This window comes from Opisthocomus hoazin, chromosome 3, assembly GCF_030867145.1.
Source record: "Opisthocomus hoazin isolate bOpiHoa1 chromosome 3, bOpiHoa1.hap1, whole genome shotgun sequence".
In the NCBI taxonomy this organism is placed as follows: domain Eukaryota; kingdom Metazoa; phylum Chordata; class Aves; order Opisthocomiformes; family Opisthocomidae; genus Opisthocomus; species Opisthocomus hoazin.
The window spans coordinates 40540729-40558203 of NC_134416.1; the positions used below are offsets into that span (position 1 = coordinate 40540729).

Sequence of the window (17475 nt, forward strand, 5' to 3'; positions counted from 1 at the left end):
CGCTCCTCCTGCTCCTCCCCGCTCGCAGGATGAATAGGCAGAGAGACGGAGGCGCCGAGCTGACCTGGAAGCAGACGGGCGGCGGGGAGGGAGCAGGTGACAGGCAGCGGTGAGGGAGGAGGGCCGGGGGTGGGGGGGGGAGCGGGGGTGGCGGAGAGCGGGAGACAATGACACCAGGCCACGTCTGGAGCTGGTGGCCTTTAGAAGTCGGGACGCTGTCCTCTAGGGAGGAGGGCTGGAGAGGCAGAGGATGGTCCGGGAGGTGTGCCAGGGAGAGCCTTAGCCCCGCCGTTACTGGCGGGGAAGGGGGCTTCCCTCACGCATGGCAGAGTCGGTGCAGCCAGCAGAGGTGTGGGAGTGCTTGCCTGCTTCGGGCGGAGCAGGGCTGTTGGGTTCCGTGTCAACGCCACCGCGGCTGGATGCACAGGGCGTACGTACGCGGTCGATAACAGGCAGCATAACAGGAGAACTTGGGCTTTAGAATTCTGGCGTGATGAGTACAGGCAGGGTTTGAACCTTTGTGGCAAAATATTGACGTATTTACGGAAGGGCTTCTGGAGAAAGACCTGCTTTATTTAAATAATACATAAATTGGATTATGGCCGTCCCATTCTTATGTAATTGTTTCTGGTTTGGGAGGTAATGATCTTGATTCTGTGCAGTAATAATTTCTGCTTAAATGGATTTGTGTGATGAGATAATAATAAACTTTCTTGTTTTAAAAACGAATATTAGCTAATTTCAACCTTTCAGTTCTTTTGTCATTCTGTTCATTTGTCTTTTGTATTGCTTTTCATTTAAAAAAGAACATTCCTTTTCTTGTTTTCTTTCTTTTTGTCTGTGAAAGACCCTGACAAATGGAGGGGGAGAAACGGCAGTAGTTCAACTATTTATTTCTTAAGGAAAAACTCTATTTGAATTATTACATCTCTCTTTTATCACTAGAATTATTAATAATCATAACCTTATGGTTTAGACAGATGGGATTAAATTGATATTCCTTTGGTTTTTCTGTTAACTTTGGACTGCATATTCCAGTTAGAAATAAAACAGAGAAAGGTTTTCTTATTATTAAACTGAACTTATGTCCAGCCTGTGTATCATCTGTAGAATTAGATGCTGGTATTAATCTCGGGTTTTTGCTGTACTTCATTTTGGTAGCTCGATCTGTCTGAAGTATCATCCAGATCCCTCCAAGCATGGCTCCATTGTGTTACATAGATTATAAAGCAAGCCCTCTAGACTGTACAGTCTGCATCTTTTATCTTGTAAACTGATTTGTGCAAGGAGAACCCCGAGCGCATATCCCAGTGATTTCCATGCTACAGCTTCATTGAAACCTGTGGATCTGATCGCGTGATTGGGGCTTAAATAGGAAAATGGTATGGTGTGTGGGTATAAAAGCCGGCAATGCAGGAAAAGAGAAATGCAAGACTGTGTGTATTAGCTAGCATATATAAAAGGGCTTCATGAACTTGAAAAATATCAGACATGATGTTAATGACCACAGAGTCTTACTGAAATAGATGTTTTTAGATAGTGGCACAATAAAATATAGTCGTTGGCCGTTATTCTGAGCGATTAGAAGATAAGAAAGCAAAATATGAGTTAATTATTGCAACTTGAGTTGTAAAGGTTCTTTGTTTTTTAAAGCCTTATAAAGCTTATAAAGCCTTATAGTCACATCCTGAATCTAATGATTCACCAGGTTGTGTCTGGATTAACAGTGAATGGTTGACTCCACATTTAATTTTTTTTTTTCATGTAACGTTCTGAAAGACGTTCTCCATGTGTAAAGAATGTAAAATTGCTTCCTCTAGTCATCTGATGAAATATAGCTAATTTAGAACATCGTGTTGTTTACTTGCATAGCAGCTACACTTAATCTAGGTAGAGAATGAGTTTATCTTTAAAATTGTTCGCTTGCAGAGAGCATCAGGAGCAAGCTGACAGCAGGATTAGATTTAGAGGTTCCCTTCCCAGTCAGTTCCCTGCATTGCTGTTTCTGTGTTGGTTTTCAGCCATATTATGGTATACGAAACTTTACAGTAAACCTGCTGCATTATACATAGTCTGTAAAAGGTCTGGGGGGGGAGGGAATTCCTCAATTGAATATAAAGGTTTTAATAGACCAAACATTGAACAAACTGTTAGTGCTTTGTGTCAGAATCTGGGGTTTCCATTTGTCCGCCTGGAAAGGCGGTTTACAGAAGGATGAAGCTGAGCAAACCAGAATTCCCTGCTTGCACAAAGGCTGCTAGTTCAACTGCAGATCAGGAGTCAAGCAACTCTTCTTTGAAACTCCAAACTGCAAATAATGTAAAATCATACAGCTATGTACCCGCTACGTATTTTAAAGCAGAGCGTGCATATGCTGCTTGGAGTTCTGGAAGTACCGACTGAAGAGGGCTGAAGCTCAGTTTTAAAAGGTCTGTCATGCAGAGATCCTGCTGGATGAGGTAGGTATCATGCACCGTGAAAGTAACAGCTCCGTTCAGTTTGTGCTGCCGTTATATGCATGTGTAGGATGATGAAGCAGCAGGATGTAATTAAGTAATGAATCTTAGTTTTTCTGAAAACAGGTAACGTTTGGAGTAGAACTCGCCCCAGAGGTGGGAAGATTCATCTATATCTTTGCCTGTGCAGATTTGTGAATGGCCTGGGAAAGTCTCACCTGCATAAATTTTTCTGACTCTTTTTTTGCCCTTCTTAGTTCTATTTTCTCGTGTCTCTCGCATATGTAGATGCTCACTTTCGGTTGTCAGAGTAAGCTAGGCTGACAGTCAATACAGAAACGCATGTACGTGTTGCAAATGCTGGTTGCATGGAAAAAAACTTTCCTAAATTAGCACAAACAGTTAAAAATGCATTGTAAGACCATTGTTGTGTTACTCCTCTGGAATTAATTTTACTGGAGAAGTATTGGATAAGCTGAATTTCTGTTTGTATTTCGGCTAATGCTGTTCTTAGTAGACTACCTTCCACCTTTCATCACAATTAGTTGTCCTTTTCTAGAAGCCAAAGCCCAGAATTATTAAAGTCTTTTCTATGCTGAGTACAAAGAGATCGATATTGTACCATTGTCTGTTGTCTTGCGTGTGTTGTGGGCATTTATTTTCACAATATACAAGCACCATTGTCTGTATAGAATTTATTTTCTGGTTTTAGTTGTTCTTCTGAAACACTTAAAGCTACAAGTAAGAAAGCAGGATAAATGGAGATTTTTTGCTAGTACAAACCAAGAAGTATTTAAAAAAAAAAAAACAACCCTAAAAGTTGCAGCTGTCCTTCCCTCCTCTTGCTTGTTTTGCTAAACTTGGGCTCTAACTGGCAGGGTTTCAGTGTGGTTAGGATCTCAACTACTTTTGCAAAGATTTAAAACTTGGCTTGGTAGCAGTAAGGTTTCTTTGGCCCCACAAACTGCTTTCCAGGTTCCCTTCTGCATCTGAGGTGTAAAGTGCCATTTATGTCAAATTTATGGGTCTAATTTAAGAGAAGTTGTGTGTAGTGGGATTTTTTATTGTTTTAAATGTAATCAGTTCTTGGCTACGTAGAATGACAACACTGATGAGCTTTAATCTCCCTTGAGAAAGGGGATGGTTGGCAGGGTGCATATAAAAACCCTTTTGCAGAAAATAAGGTAGATTCTATTTGGGTTGGAAAAGTGTTAATGGAGAATAAGTATCAAATGCTTGCTTTTTGTCTTGGAAAAAAATGGGGTTTTTTTAAGGTGGAACTTTGACTTTTTCCTGAAATACGTCCTCAGTTAAAGCCTTTGATATTTTGAAAGTTTTAGTGTTGATTTTCAGTATCTTATAAAATCTGATCTTGAAAGACGTCAACACGTCTTTGTGACACAGGGCAGTTTTTAAATATATCTGTTCTGCTGGGTATTTTAGAGCACTGATTGGAGCGTTGAAGCTTAAAATGAAAAGTTGTTGCCTTGTGACCAGAGTGCATCTATTTCTTATAATGAAATATCATTACTGTTTTGTGGGTTTTTGTTCTAGGTGGTCTTTTTCTGTACCGTCTTCCAGTATATTATTCCTGTAATTGTCATCTTTTCCTCTCTTCCCTTGGTTCTTGTCTCCAGTTAACCACTATGTCTTTTTTTTTTTTTTTTTTTAAGATGACAATAAGTATCCAGTCTTGTGTGTCTGCTTCGTATACAATTGAAAAAAAATTATCTTGTCCGTTGATGCCAGATGTTCATTCCAGACCTCTTCTGGAGTCTTTCAGGGAATAATTGGTATTGAGCTAGTATTTTGATAATATGTTGTAAAATATGCTAACTTGTTTAGTTGTCAGGGAGGATTGTCGAATGGGTGTTTATAGGGAGGGAAGCATCAGCTGGTGGTGTTGAGTCAGTCTCTCTTCCCTGTCCTTGGTGAAACTTTTAGCGGAAATCATGGACTCACGAAGAGCTAGATGAAGCCTTGTCTGCTTTTGGGGCACCTGCCTGTCAGTTTTGAGTTTTTCACTGGTGTTGATATTTTTATCAAGTTGCTGATTAGTTAGGACTTTGAAGCAAACAAATGCTGCCAGGAGCCTGGGAAGCGAGACCAGCGAAAACTTATGTGTGACTCGCATTCAGTTCTGCGGCAGCCAGCGGTAGATCAGTCACTCTGAATTGGAATAGGCAGGGGGAAGGGAGTTTCGTGTTTTCTGCATCAAGCCAGAGAGTTTTCCTGTATGATGTGTAAATTGGTGGTTTGCCGGGAGAAAATATTTTTGTCTGGGAAAGAAAGCTACTGTCAATGGAGCGTCAGAGGCTGAAGTGACTTGGGAAACACAATGCTGAAGATTTTGAGGGAGGAGAGAGGTAGCAGGGAAATAGACAGAATTGAGTAAGAATCTTAATAGTTTTTATTTGTTAGAGGAGGCAGAACTCTATTGTGCGTGTCTGAAAGCAAAAAGTATGTGACCTAGCTGTACTAGTCAGATGGATCCAGACCAAGAAGCACTCTGTGCCTGGTTGGCAGTTATTACTGTGTCCTTTAAGAAAATCACATAGATACAAAAAGTCCCCAAACAACCAGGGAAAGAATAAAATACTTCTGTGGGGTTTTATAGAAAGAGAATATTGTACAAGGGCAATTGTACAAATGGTAGCTAATGTGTTTGGTTTCTACCAAAAACATCTAGTATCAGAACTGAAAATTAAAAAAACAACCCAAAAAACCACAAAATAAACACCAGCATATATACTGTATAGATGTCTTAATGGAATGCAGGTGAGTGTTAAATAAAAATATTTGTTTTGAGCAATAAGGTAGGTGATACTTGTTATATGATAACTTCCCATTTTGAGTATAAATGTAAAAGAGCTGCTAAAAATAGGCCTGTCAAGTCCCAAGAGTTTGAAATACCTGGCAGAACTCCCGTATTGGTTTCTAATCAATCTTAGGACATGGAGAAAATTCCAAAGAAGTGAAAGACATCTACTATTGTGCCAACATTGTTACAAGGATAAATAGGATGACCTCTGTAATTACTCGTGTATTGGCCTGATGTTGATCCCAGGCAAGGTAGTGGAGTAGCTGATACAAGATGTGAGTGAGAACAAAAATGCCAGTCAGCAAGGATTTGAGAAAGATTTTTGTTTTGTTTTGTTTTGTTTTACACAAGCCCTATACCCGTTAAAGTTTTTTGTGATAGATTATAAGGCATTTTCCCTACATCTTAGTCTTCTGTAACTCCTGTGTTCTTCAGTTCTTGATTTTACACGATTAGAAGTAAGAACTGCCAAACTGGTAGCAAAAGGCTTGATAAAATTTCATTTGGATTGATAAATATTGACAGATTTTGTAACTTCTTTTCTCATTTTTCATGTTGCCTCTTTCTACTGTATCCATGGTCTTAGCTTTTAGGTATTCTCGGTGTTGGGGATTTTGCGTGGATTTCTCTGGGGGTTTCTGAGTTTGGTTTTGTTTGTTGTTTTTCTTTAACTTGAAGTTTTACATTTTCGTTTTCAGTGTGGACGTATTAGTAGATGATGGGGTTTTAGTTGTGAAGCAGGAGCCCTGTAGAGAACTTGAAGTCTTGAGTTATCTGAGCTCTTAGTATGGTGCTGTAGTCAAGAGCAGCTTTGAAGCCTGGGTAGGGAATCTGGAGGTTGTACTAACTCTGTACCTGATAAAACTTTTAGAGTAAGGTTACCCCTGGTTTCAGCAGTACCTGGGCTTTATTATCAGTGAGACATGCTCGAAGAGCCATACTAATTAGAGAATGAAAAAACCAGTGCAAGAATCAAGATTGAGTCTGTTGCTTCTGTTTAGACACAGGTAGGAAAACAGTGGGCTGGTTTTGTTCTCTGATGTTGCAAATCTTCTTATCACATCTTCTTTTCAAAAGATGCGTTTTAATTTAAGCAAAAATTGTTTCAGAGATGTCTTGCATCTGCCTATGCCTTTCAGGAGTTTATAAAAGGCAGTCACGCTGCATGCTTCCTCTGAAACGTCAGAAAAGGATGATTCTGTTTTGGAAATTCCTGTCTCTCTAATAAAAGTCACTTTTGATTTTATGGGAGTTTAAGTGAAACTATGTTTGTGCTTTTAAACATTAGACAAAAGAGCTTGTGTACTTGGTGTGTTGTGGAAGTGCTGTTTGTGTGTGTGTGAAACCCAAAAATGACAAATGAAGCTTTAATTTTGAGAGGGAATTTCGCTTCCTCCACCTTGGTCACGCCCACTGATTTATTTTTTTTTTTTATTTTTTTTTTGTCCTCTTCAGGAATGACAAATCGCCAAAACTTCCTGAGCTGAGTGATCATTGCTGCATTCTGGTGGTGTTTATTCTCTGAAACAGCTACTTGTAGCTTTCCTCTAAGCTGTAATCAAATGTACTCCTGCTAGTGAAGGATCCCAAAGCAGTAATGTATTTGGTTGCAATGTTTGGTTAGGTTCCCAAAATATCTTTCTGCTCAGTTGTTTTAATCTTTTTTTTTTCCTCCTGTGATTTTTTTGAGCTTGAACAAAGAACAATTCTTCAGTAGCGTCTCAGATAGATTTTAAAATAAAAAGACAAACCCAACCCTGAAAAGCAGGTTTACACTTGACCAAAGTAGGGGACAGTACCCCCAGTTGAATTCGATAAACTCGTATGGTTGCCTGTTTCACTGGCTCAGATCCTGTTTTTTTGCAGGTATGCTGTTCTTCTGTTTCTAGTATTACTTAATTTTTCTGCCAAGCAATTTTCATTCTGGTTGTATTATCTAACTAGCTGTTTTGTCATGCTTGGGTGTTTTTTTGTCTTTTATCTCAGCATTTTACTTTAGAATTGTATACACACTCTAACAGCTTAACTAATTTTTGCGAAAAACAAGAGAGTCTTTTATTAACACATCTAGGGCATGATTGCTATGGGCACTTTTTTTTAATAATTGTTGATTTCAGTTGAGAATGTTTTACTTCTGTTTCCTCCCACCGAACATGTCTGTTACTCTGTGTATCATGTATGCTAATGTGGCATGAGATTACATGGTTGTTAATGTTAAGCTATTTAGTACTTGTTTTTGTTCAGATGGATCATATCTGCTGTCTGGTGCTCTTCAATCTTCTTTCATGTCATCTATTTCTTGTGTCAGAAAAAAACTTCAGAAATTTTTTAAGAAAATTGAAAATACCCTTGACATAAGTGGGTTTATTCAAGCCCTCTTTTGTGTCTGTTCTTAAACACAGAGGGAGATAGGTTTTAAAAAGATGGTCCATTAATAACAAAAATTCTGCACTCACTGTTTAGCACTTGCTGTTCTAATAATCTTAACAGGTTTTGTAATGTTATTCCTTCTTTTCTTTTAGAAATAGAAGTCTAATTAGGTTTGTAAATATTTAATGACGAGATTTCAGTGCTGGATACAGGGGTGTTTTACTGCTTTGTGTTTTTATTAAGTAAATGTGGGACTCGAGCATCAATTTGCATTTATAGTTAGTTGTCAGGAATGCTTGAATGACTAACATGCTTCAGCATTGCAATGCACAGGTTTGCAGTTTGAGAGAAACTAGGGAAAACATTTTTAGGCTTTCCAATTGAGATAAAAATGCTGTAGTTTAGTAAAGATGTTAAATAGTATTTTATACTACAGAGCTCAGCTGTCCAGTTGAATAGTACGAGGTACAGTTACGAAGTTTCAAATCTGTAAATTAAATATTAGTAGTGTGACACTGTTTTGATTTATTTGGTAGTTTCCCATCGTATTTTAATTTTAAAACTTTGCTACAACCTAACACAGATGTAGTGTATTTTTAATGCAGGTAATAAGCATAAGCTAATGGAAATGCCCTTTCAAATGAAGCAGTTTTTTGCAAAGGCGTGGTTCTGCTGTGTTTAACACACCTGTGCATGCCTGGCAAGCGACCTTGCAGGCTATAACAGCGTATGTAAAGGTCTGGCTGCTACTATTGCATGGACCGAGAGTGCAGCAGCTGGCATAAACCCACAGTGTTTTTCTGCAACTCAAGAAAGCTGGAAAATGCAGAGTCTTAATTTGGCTTGCTTCGTTTGGCTAATGGACTGTGACGTCTGCAAGAATGTCATACTGGATCTTGTGCAGCGTATGAGAAAGTAGATACAAATATATTAACCTCTGTGTTATCCTGAAATGGAAACAGAACTTTAACTGCTGTAAGTAAAATGGCTGGAATAGGACAGCTGCATTTGCATGAAAGTTTGAAAGCTGGATAGAGACTGCCTAACTGCCTGAGAAGTATGATTAAAATTTTCTTCACCTGCAGTGAAATGAAACACTTAGATGTTTTCCACTTGTGATTTAAGACATAACACTTTATTTTGTGTGATTATGTGTGCGTAATTGTGCGTATAAATAGATCTAGAATGCTTAGGAATTTTGCTGTAAAGGGAAATAGTTTTCTTCTTTGGAATAGTCTTGTAACACTGTGGCAAAAATAGACTCTCATGGTTAATGAGGTTTGGAGGAGCCTTAGGTTTGTGTCTAGATGCAGAAAGAGAAGAGGGGATGAGTTTGACCTCCATCCCCGAGTCTTACGTTGTATTCTTAAGCTCAAGACAAAATTCTGCATTTAAATTATTAGCGCTGTCTTTTACTTTGAAGGTAAAGCAGCAGTTGGGCCATTCTTTCCTTGGTCGCCTCCTTTTCACACGAAAGCAGAAGCTGCGGTCTGTCTGCTTGGTTGCTTTCCAGGCCTTTCAGTGATGAACTTGAGGCAGGTGGCATGGCACTAAGACGTTTCTTACCTCTGCCCTTCAGGTCATTCTTTCTTTTATGCTTCTGTGTAGGAATTTGCTTTAATAACAGCCCCCAGCTCCCCCTCCAATGCAAAAATTCCCCGTTGCCCCAGCCGAAGCTGCTCCCTGAAACTGGAACAGAGGGAGGGCTGGGTCAGGGTGAAATAATCTCACAAGGAAAGGAAGGGGTTTATATTTTTTTTAAAGAAAAATAAAGTGTAGTTTTGAGGACCTTTTAAAACAAAGTTAGAGATTCCTCTACTGTTCAATGTGAATATCTATAAAACTTAAAGAATACATGTAACTTCAGAGGTTTATTTTTGTATATAGCCTATACCTGTGGCAGTACATGCACTTTTGATTCGTAACTCTAACTGATGTAAAAGATTTCTACTTCCACAGAGGTAGAAATAGCCAAAATATTTTTATATATATAATGATTTAAATAAAATTAATAATAATAAGAAGCCTTGAATAGCACAGATTAGATGTATTAGATGTAATCTAATAGATGGCTGATGAGCATTAGCTGATGGTGGAACATGCTTGCGTTTGATTGCAAACCGATTGCCTAGAAATGGCCACAGTTATGTGCTGGCTTCTGAAATATGAAGAAATTTCCATTATTTTGATAAGAACAAACAGTTAGAAAGGCCAGCTATCTTTTTATGACAGAGAAGGTGATTTTGAAAGTTCTTTGACTGACTGCTGTAGTGTGTAACAGCATTTATTTAATCATATGTCCTAAAATACTCTTAAAGAACAAGTGGGAGGGGCAGAATCTCAGTGCAGTAGAAAGTGTAAGTAATTACTGTTAAATAAAAATTGTGTGTATATATATAAAAGCAATTTGTGCAGTCAGTGAAAGTACACTTTTTCATAGTAGTTTATTGCAAACTCGTGGATCCAGTAGATACTGAACTGAATACCTTAATTGTCTTGTTCTTCACAGTTTTGGTGAGCACTGGTAAAAGAAGCACTTCCTTGTGACACTAACAATGTTGTGTAGTGGTGACCTTTTTAAGTAGTCTTCTGCTTGCCTTCTGATCAGCATCTGAGAAAAGAAAGAGTAGTTATCATATGAGTAGTTGTCTTAATTTAAACAGTCTGAACTTTCAAAAATGCTTATTATGGAAGTAAATAAAAGATAGGAGATAGAAAATAAAGGTTTCATTGTATTAATAATCTAATGCATATGTTCTGTACTGAAGTGGCCGCACTGGAGCTTTCAGAGTACTGTAATACTCATATTCTTACTTCTTGTGTTCATTCAAACATCTTAGAACTGCTTCCTATATCAGAATCTTTGAAAGCTTCATTTGAAAGGTGTCACATCAGCCTTCTGATTTAAAGTTTGAGCTTTCTATTAGAAATACAAATTTATTTTTTTTTTGAGAGAAAAGTGCAAAGTTGATATGGTTGTAACCTTTTTTAGGGGCATACCATAGATGTAAAAATACACTTGTCTGTACTTTTTTTGTTATACTTTTTTTTTTTCCTCTCAAATGTAGCTTCATGAATTTTATAGACAATCGTGAGATTGTAGTCTCCTGGCTGTCGTCTTGTATCTGGAAAAGATAATGATTTTCTTGCGATTCAGAGCTATGGCAAGAGGGAAGTGGCATAATACTTTTTTAGCTGGAAGGTTGCCAGTGGTGTAATTCATGTATAGACTTGCATGTGACCTTTAAAGTTTTAGTGCTTGAAATGTGTAAGAGCCTTGCAGTGTCATGTGTTTTGCTTCTTGTGTTTTTTCATCCCTACTTGCAAATTGCATTTGAAGTTACTGTAGCGAGCAGGCTGCTTAATGGGAAGATGGGGTTTTTCTGGGGGATTCTCAAGGTATCATGAACTTCTAAGGATCTTTTATTTAAGCCTGAAATAAAGCTTAATAATTTCAAACTTCTAAATTACCTTTTAAACTATCCATTTCCAAAAGGACGAAAAACAATTGTCTGAAATCTACAGCAAGGATGGAGGTTAAAAATAAAATGTAGATTTTCCCATATTACAAAGGAATCTTTTAACTTGATTCTGGCTGTTCTTAGAACTTCACACTGCACAAGAGCTTATTGTCCTCGGTTGTATGTAGTCTTTGACAATTCACAGTACTGATTGCTTAACAGAAAGGTGTACGAAACCTGCTCATGGACATTGAAAATTTTATGGCAAATTATTGCCCCTGTCATCAGGATGATAATAAAAAAGCATGAAGGTTCCTGTTTTGCAGGATGTGAGAAGGGTCACTGCAGGCATAGTTCAATCAGTTTTCACTTTGGATTTTATTTAAAAAAAAAAATATTCCAGCAGTCAAAATAAACCCCTGCTTTGAGATAAATATGCTCACATGCCTGGCTTCGAATAATTATCGTTATATGCTAGGATTTATTTTATTCCATGAGTCTGTTCTGTATGCGTATCACATCTGTTTAGTATGTTGCATGCTTGTGTTCATGGAGGGGACAGCAGAGGTGTCACTGCTTTTCTTACCTTGAATAAAGTGTTAAACTCGAGTGGTTTCAGTGTAGGTAATAGTAGTTTGTAGTAGCTGGTTATACTTTAAAAAATATGGAAGAAGGATGCATCATCATTGCTATGCATGTGTGCTTACTCCTGAAAAAAAACGTTTATGAAACAATAAGAATGTCTGCAGGATCGCGTTACATGACAAAGCATTATTGAAGAGGTGGGCTGTGTGAAAAGTGGACGTGTAGCTTTTGTTCATGCTGCCAAACGATCCAGAAACAAGACTGAGAAACATAATAATGGGTTTGTACTGCAGCAGCAGCCTGTCCTTGCCAGAATAGATACACAGCATTAGTAAAACATGTATTTCAGTCTTCAACTGTCACCAACCAAGCAAATGAGCAAGTGGAATGTAGCAGAAAATAACAGAGAGGTCACAAGAAATAGTTTCATCAGTAGGTAACTATGTCAAAAACAAATGTATGCTTGCTTGTTTGTGAATGTCAGAAGTCTTTAAAAATGGTCAGCTGAAATATCAGTGGTTTTGAAATGAGGATGCTGTCTTAACAGGCCAGGAATGAGGAGGGATAATCTGTGGAAAAGTCTTAATTCCATAGCATTAATTATGTAGGTATGAATCTTAAATTTGCCGCACTTTACAGAAAGCTTAATCATGTTAGGTAAATAAATCAGCTGTGTTGACAGGTAACATTCAGTTAAGATGTACTGAGCAGCTCTTGAGTCCTTCTCGAGCACTGCCCAGGAACTGGTTTAAGATGTAGCAGCTGAAGAGCTGGTCCATAACAGCGAGCATTCGCATCATTACATCCTCAAACATACGCTAAAATATGCTCAAATTCAGCTTTGTAGTAGTCGTGAAAAAGACTCATTAAAGCACGTATTTTTTAATTTCAGAAAGAGTAATACAGGATTGAGGACACTTTGAAAGGAGCAAAATGCTTAGAGCTAACGTGGTGATTCTTTGTCACATGTTTTGTTAATAGTAAGTGTATACCAGCTATTGATAAAAGTTTATGAAAACCCTCTGATAAAGTCGGTATGAACAAATAGCAAAGAAGAGAACACACTTGTATCTGTATGGCTTGTAAATGATAATAGTATCAGAGAAGCGTTTGGGGAATGTAAAGATACTGAAGGAGACCGAAATACATGATTTGCCTTGTTGTATTTGGAAGCGAGGAAGTTTCCTATAGTGGAATTACAAGGAATGAGTCAGAAAAAAATTCTGAAGTTTAAGCCAAAGTTCATACTAACTCATTAGGATTAGGAGTTTTTAAAGGGTCTCTAATTGCTGAACTGCTTAATAAAGCATGTAATATTAAAATTTCATTGATTGCTAACAAAGGAATGGGAGGTACTGAATGTGAGAAGCAGCATTCTTTGTGTTTATGTTTTAAAAACAAAAAAAGTACTAAGGGTGTAAGGGATAGTGAAATCTTGAGGACTTCAGACTGGCAAGTCTGAACTGTAGCAAAGAATGAAGCTGGTAGAGAGCAGAGTGGGTACGTGTGCTGTGGTGAGGAAGAATCAGCGCAGACTTCGCAGAGGGTAGACTTACCATCACAACTCTGTAAGGCAGAGTCGATGAGTGTGTAGATAAGCATGTGGTAATGCAATTTTACGGTAAACCTCAACCGGGTTGCTCACCCAAGGTTCCTGAAGGTACTGAGCTGCCAAGGAGCGCATAGTCTGCTTTCCAACCTAGAGGTATTTCAGTTCTGTAGAGATTCGTGGTGCTTTGGGGTGGATGGTGAGGTGACAAGGGTTGACAAAAGAAAAAATTTAAAAGAGTGAAAACAACCTGTTAAAGCCCACAGTTAAGTGTTGACAAATGCAGACTAATCTGTATAAGTGGAAGAGGGGAAGTGGGGGAGGAAACGGGTCAAAATTGTGCGTGTGCAAACATGGGCTTTAAGTAAGGCTTTTATCCAAGGGGGTGTGGGTTGTGAAAGAATTGGAGTTGTGAATAATTCCATCAAAATATTGATTCCTTTGTCAAAAAGACAAATATGAAAACAAAAGAGGAAAAAAAGAAGCTGTTACACCACTTTTTGTGAAGATGCTGTATATTCCATGTGTACTTCTGCTCTCTGCTGCTTCCCAGAGAAACAAACAGTGGATTTAGATGTGATGCATTGGAAGTCTCAACAATGATAACTGAAAGCATGGAATGTCTTCCAGAAGAGACAAGCAGGCTATGCCTCTTGCTCCCTGGAGGGGAAAAAAATGAGGAAGATGGGTATTTGCAAGATTGTAAGTGGCATAGACGTGAAGAGAGAATAATTGATTGTGACTTCTTGTAATGCAGATCTGGACATCCTGTAAAAAACTCAGTTTATTTAAAGTAAAGCAAAAAAAAAAAAATTCTTTCCTGCAACTTGTAATTACAGTGACCCTAAAAGCTTTTAATTGGTTTCAAAAGTGATTAAATGAAAATTTAGCAAGGGTTGTCAAATGTGCAGGAACAGTCTTTGTGCAGGAAAAGTGTAAGCCACAGATGGCTAGATACTGGTAGGAGGTTACTATTGCAGAATTCTTGCCCTGCTTTTGTTATCTGCATTTACTTAAGCATATGCAGTTGGCCACTTGTGGAAGCAAAATACAGGCTAGATATGAACAGTTTCAGAAAAATTTGCCATTCTTGTATCTCTTTGTGCAATATAGTCTGCTGTTTTTAAGTTTGATTTCTGGGTTTGTTCCACAGTTCTCAAAGTTTGCATGAATTTTATTTAAAAATGTGGAATAGGGATGCTCTGGTTTTGTTTGCATCTTTGGATACTGATCTGCTTATGTATTCCATGAAACATTCATTGTCTGTCAAGCTTGATTAGTTGCTTGGGCTCCTCTGGTTTGAAATTTATTTTAATTTAGTTCCATTATGTCTGCAGTCTGTGGTGAAACAGCTTTTGAGCTGGGTAGTGCAAAAGTTCAAAAATGTTTATGCTAAATTATCTTTTTTTGTTGTTACTTTATGTATTAAAATTCATGTTTAACTACAAAGGAAAAAAAATGTTTTCTTAACTAAATGGGCTAGAACTACTGCATGCAAACCCGCTCTTATGACATGAAATTATGATGAAAATACTGGTTTTCTGGGAATGGCATCATGAACTGAAGATACACTAATTCTAGAATCAAACTTTGCATGTAGGTGTAAAAAACTGTGTTGTATCTGAAGTAGGAAGAACAGAAAGCTTGTGTAACGCAAACAGAGCTCAACTGCTGCAAAATATGCTGCAACTTGATTTTCCAATTTATATTTGGTTAGGACTTAAAAATTTGATTCATAAATAACCCAAGTACATAACTGAAAATATAGTCTTTTTTTCTTTGTTTGAGTTTCTGTCATAATTTATGTAAATACAGCACTTTATGTTTACAACTGTAATACTATTGTTAAAATATGAGAGTATTGGTGCTGAGGAAGAGTTGAAAAACTGGCTTTATGACTTAAATTCATGTTATCTGTCACTTGTTCTTTGTTAGGTGATTCTGTCATGGTAGCATGAACTCTGGAAACAGGACTCAGTTAAGATGGCTAAGGTTAGGGGGGCCTTCATATGTATCAAATCTCTTGTGTTCCACTGATCATCTTGAACATCTCTTTTTTGGCTTTGGAGAATGCTTGGGCAGCTCCTGAAGCACACCTCCCGGCCAGTCTGCCACACAGCAGTTGATTGCGTTGACAGCTTTCACTTAGAAGAAGTCATACAGATAGCATGCATGAAAACATGCAGGTAGAAACATCGTATATATCAAACCAGATCCTACCTTGAATGCGACACTTTGTGTTTCTAGATGTAGGTTCTATTGAATTATCGGGATGCTTTTACAGTTGTCAGTGCAAACAATTGAAAATGGTAGTTAAATTTTAAGATTACTCAGATACCTTAGAGACTTATTTGTGCTAAGCCTTTATCACATTGTTTGACTGCTGACTGCAAGTGAATGATGAAGAGATGTTCTTCTGTAACAGAAGTCTTCTGGAAATGTATAGAGTCAAGTCATAGAGAAGTCTGTATTGAACGGGACCTGTGAAGATCATCTGTTGAAAGCAGGGCCTTAGACGAAGTTGAGAGCCCTGTTGAGCAATAGTGTGAGTAATGCCAGTGGAACAGACTCTGCCACTTCTCTGGGCAGCCTGTTAAGTGTTTAGATATTACCAAAGGTAATAAACAGGCAGCGGCACATCAGACTGTGTAGAAGTTTCTCTCTTACAAGGGTGGATGTGGTGGAAGAATCTAGCAATTATAACTGCAGAGGGGTGTGATCATTTCTTACTATCAGGTCTTTGTTTTTTTGAGTAGGCCTGCTCATGTTTGCCTACTGTGAACTTAAAGGTCAGACTTAAAGATTAGCTTCAGAAAGATCATTGTGTCCTTTCAGATGTGTTACAAATTGCAGGATTTTTTTCTGGGTATATTTAATTTCAGATATGCTTTTTCAGACAGATGGAAATTATTTGAATGAAAACCCTTTCCCTATTTCAGATTTAATTTTGTGTCTGTGAAATTTGTTTCTGTCATCTTTCTAGCAGAAACTCACACTTTTCCAAGCAGAGTATGAGGGATGTGCTGGAGTTTCTTATCTTAAAAATGATGGAAACTAATCTACTCTGTTTGGGGGGGTGGAAAGCCCATTTTGACATAGAGTCACCATGTGCATTACCACAAGCTTCCTTTTTTCCTAAGAACTGATGCTATGCTGCTGTGGTAGTTTTCACCAGAAATATCATACATCATCAATTCCTTTATTGGTCTGTATTTGTGAGTTTCAATTTTAACTTCAAAATAAAAAAGAAGAATCTGTGTTGTGTTTGAGTAGATAGGAGTACTTTTCATAAAAAGTTTATCAGGATGTCTGAAACAGTGGTAGAGGCTGGAAATGTGTTAGTATTGTGATTGCAGTTTTGGTGATGACCTATCTTCTCATTCAAACTGTTAGTTAAATGCTTGTGGTGTTTCCTATGTTCTGTTGAGTTAAAACTTCAAGTTAAACATCAGATCTATGGAGTAAAAATCACATTATATATGGAGATGGGGGTTGTGTGCATAAATATATAATTAAAAATGAAATTTTTTGAGATATATAGTCTTAAATTTTTACTTTCTACTATGAATCTGAAATAGCTATATTATATTCAGTGCTTAGAGGGAAAAATATGAAGACCTAGATCCAAGTGAATTTCTTAAAGGTTGCATCAGAAGAACAGAGGGCAACATATCAAGCTGCTGGGGCAAGTTAAGAGTTGTCGATGATTCCTCATTGTCTGTAGAACTAGGCAAACACATTTCACAATCTTCAACAACAGAGCTACTGGTTTCCTCATGGCTTTGAAGAAGAGTGAACCCACCACGCTCCGAACTCCACTGCTCTGTCTGCAGTCCTGCTCCTGCACGCAGTACAAGCTACAGTTCTGCTGACTGAAGCAAGTATTCACTCAAATGAACTAGTGAATATTTGAGAAAATTGATAGAGAGAGGGACTGGATGTATTGAGTCCATTCTCAATACATTCAATTGAGAATTTCTGTCTGTCCTGGTTTTTCACTGTTTTCTCTTTGATATATATGCTGAGAAACTGATGCGTCCTATGAGCTGAATCAGGTAAACAATATGGGGGGGGGGGGCACAATCTTGCACAAACTGTTCTAGAGAAACTGGAGGAGTGACATGTTATTTCAAACAGTTAAATTCGATCATTCCTCAAGGCTTACCTTCCCCACCTCCCTTAAATTTGGTATCTGATTCAATGAGTAGATTCCGAACTGATTCTAGTGGAGTT

General features: G+C 37.9%; 1 protein-coding gene across 1 annotated transcript in view; it reads left to right on the forward strand.

The window, feature by feature from the left end:
• ARFGEF1 (ARF guanine nucleotide exchange factor 1) overlaps positions 1-17475 on the forward strand; it is a 93887-nt gene that overhangs the window by 947 nt on the left and 75465 nt on the right. The gene's annotated exons all lie outside the window — the stretch shown is intronic.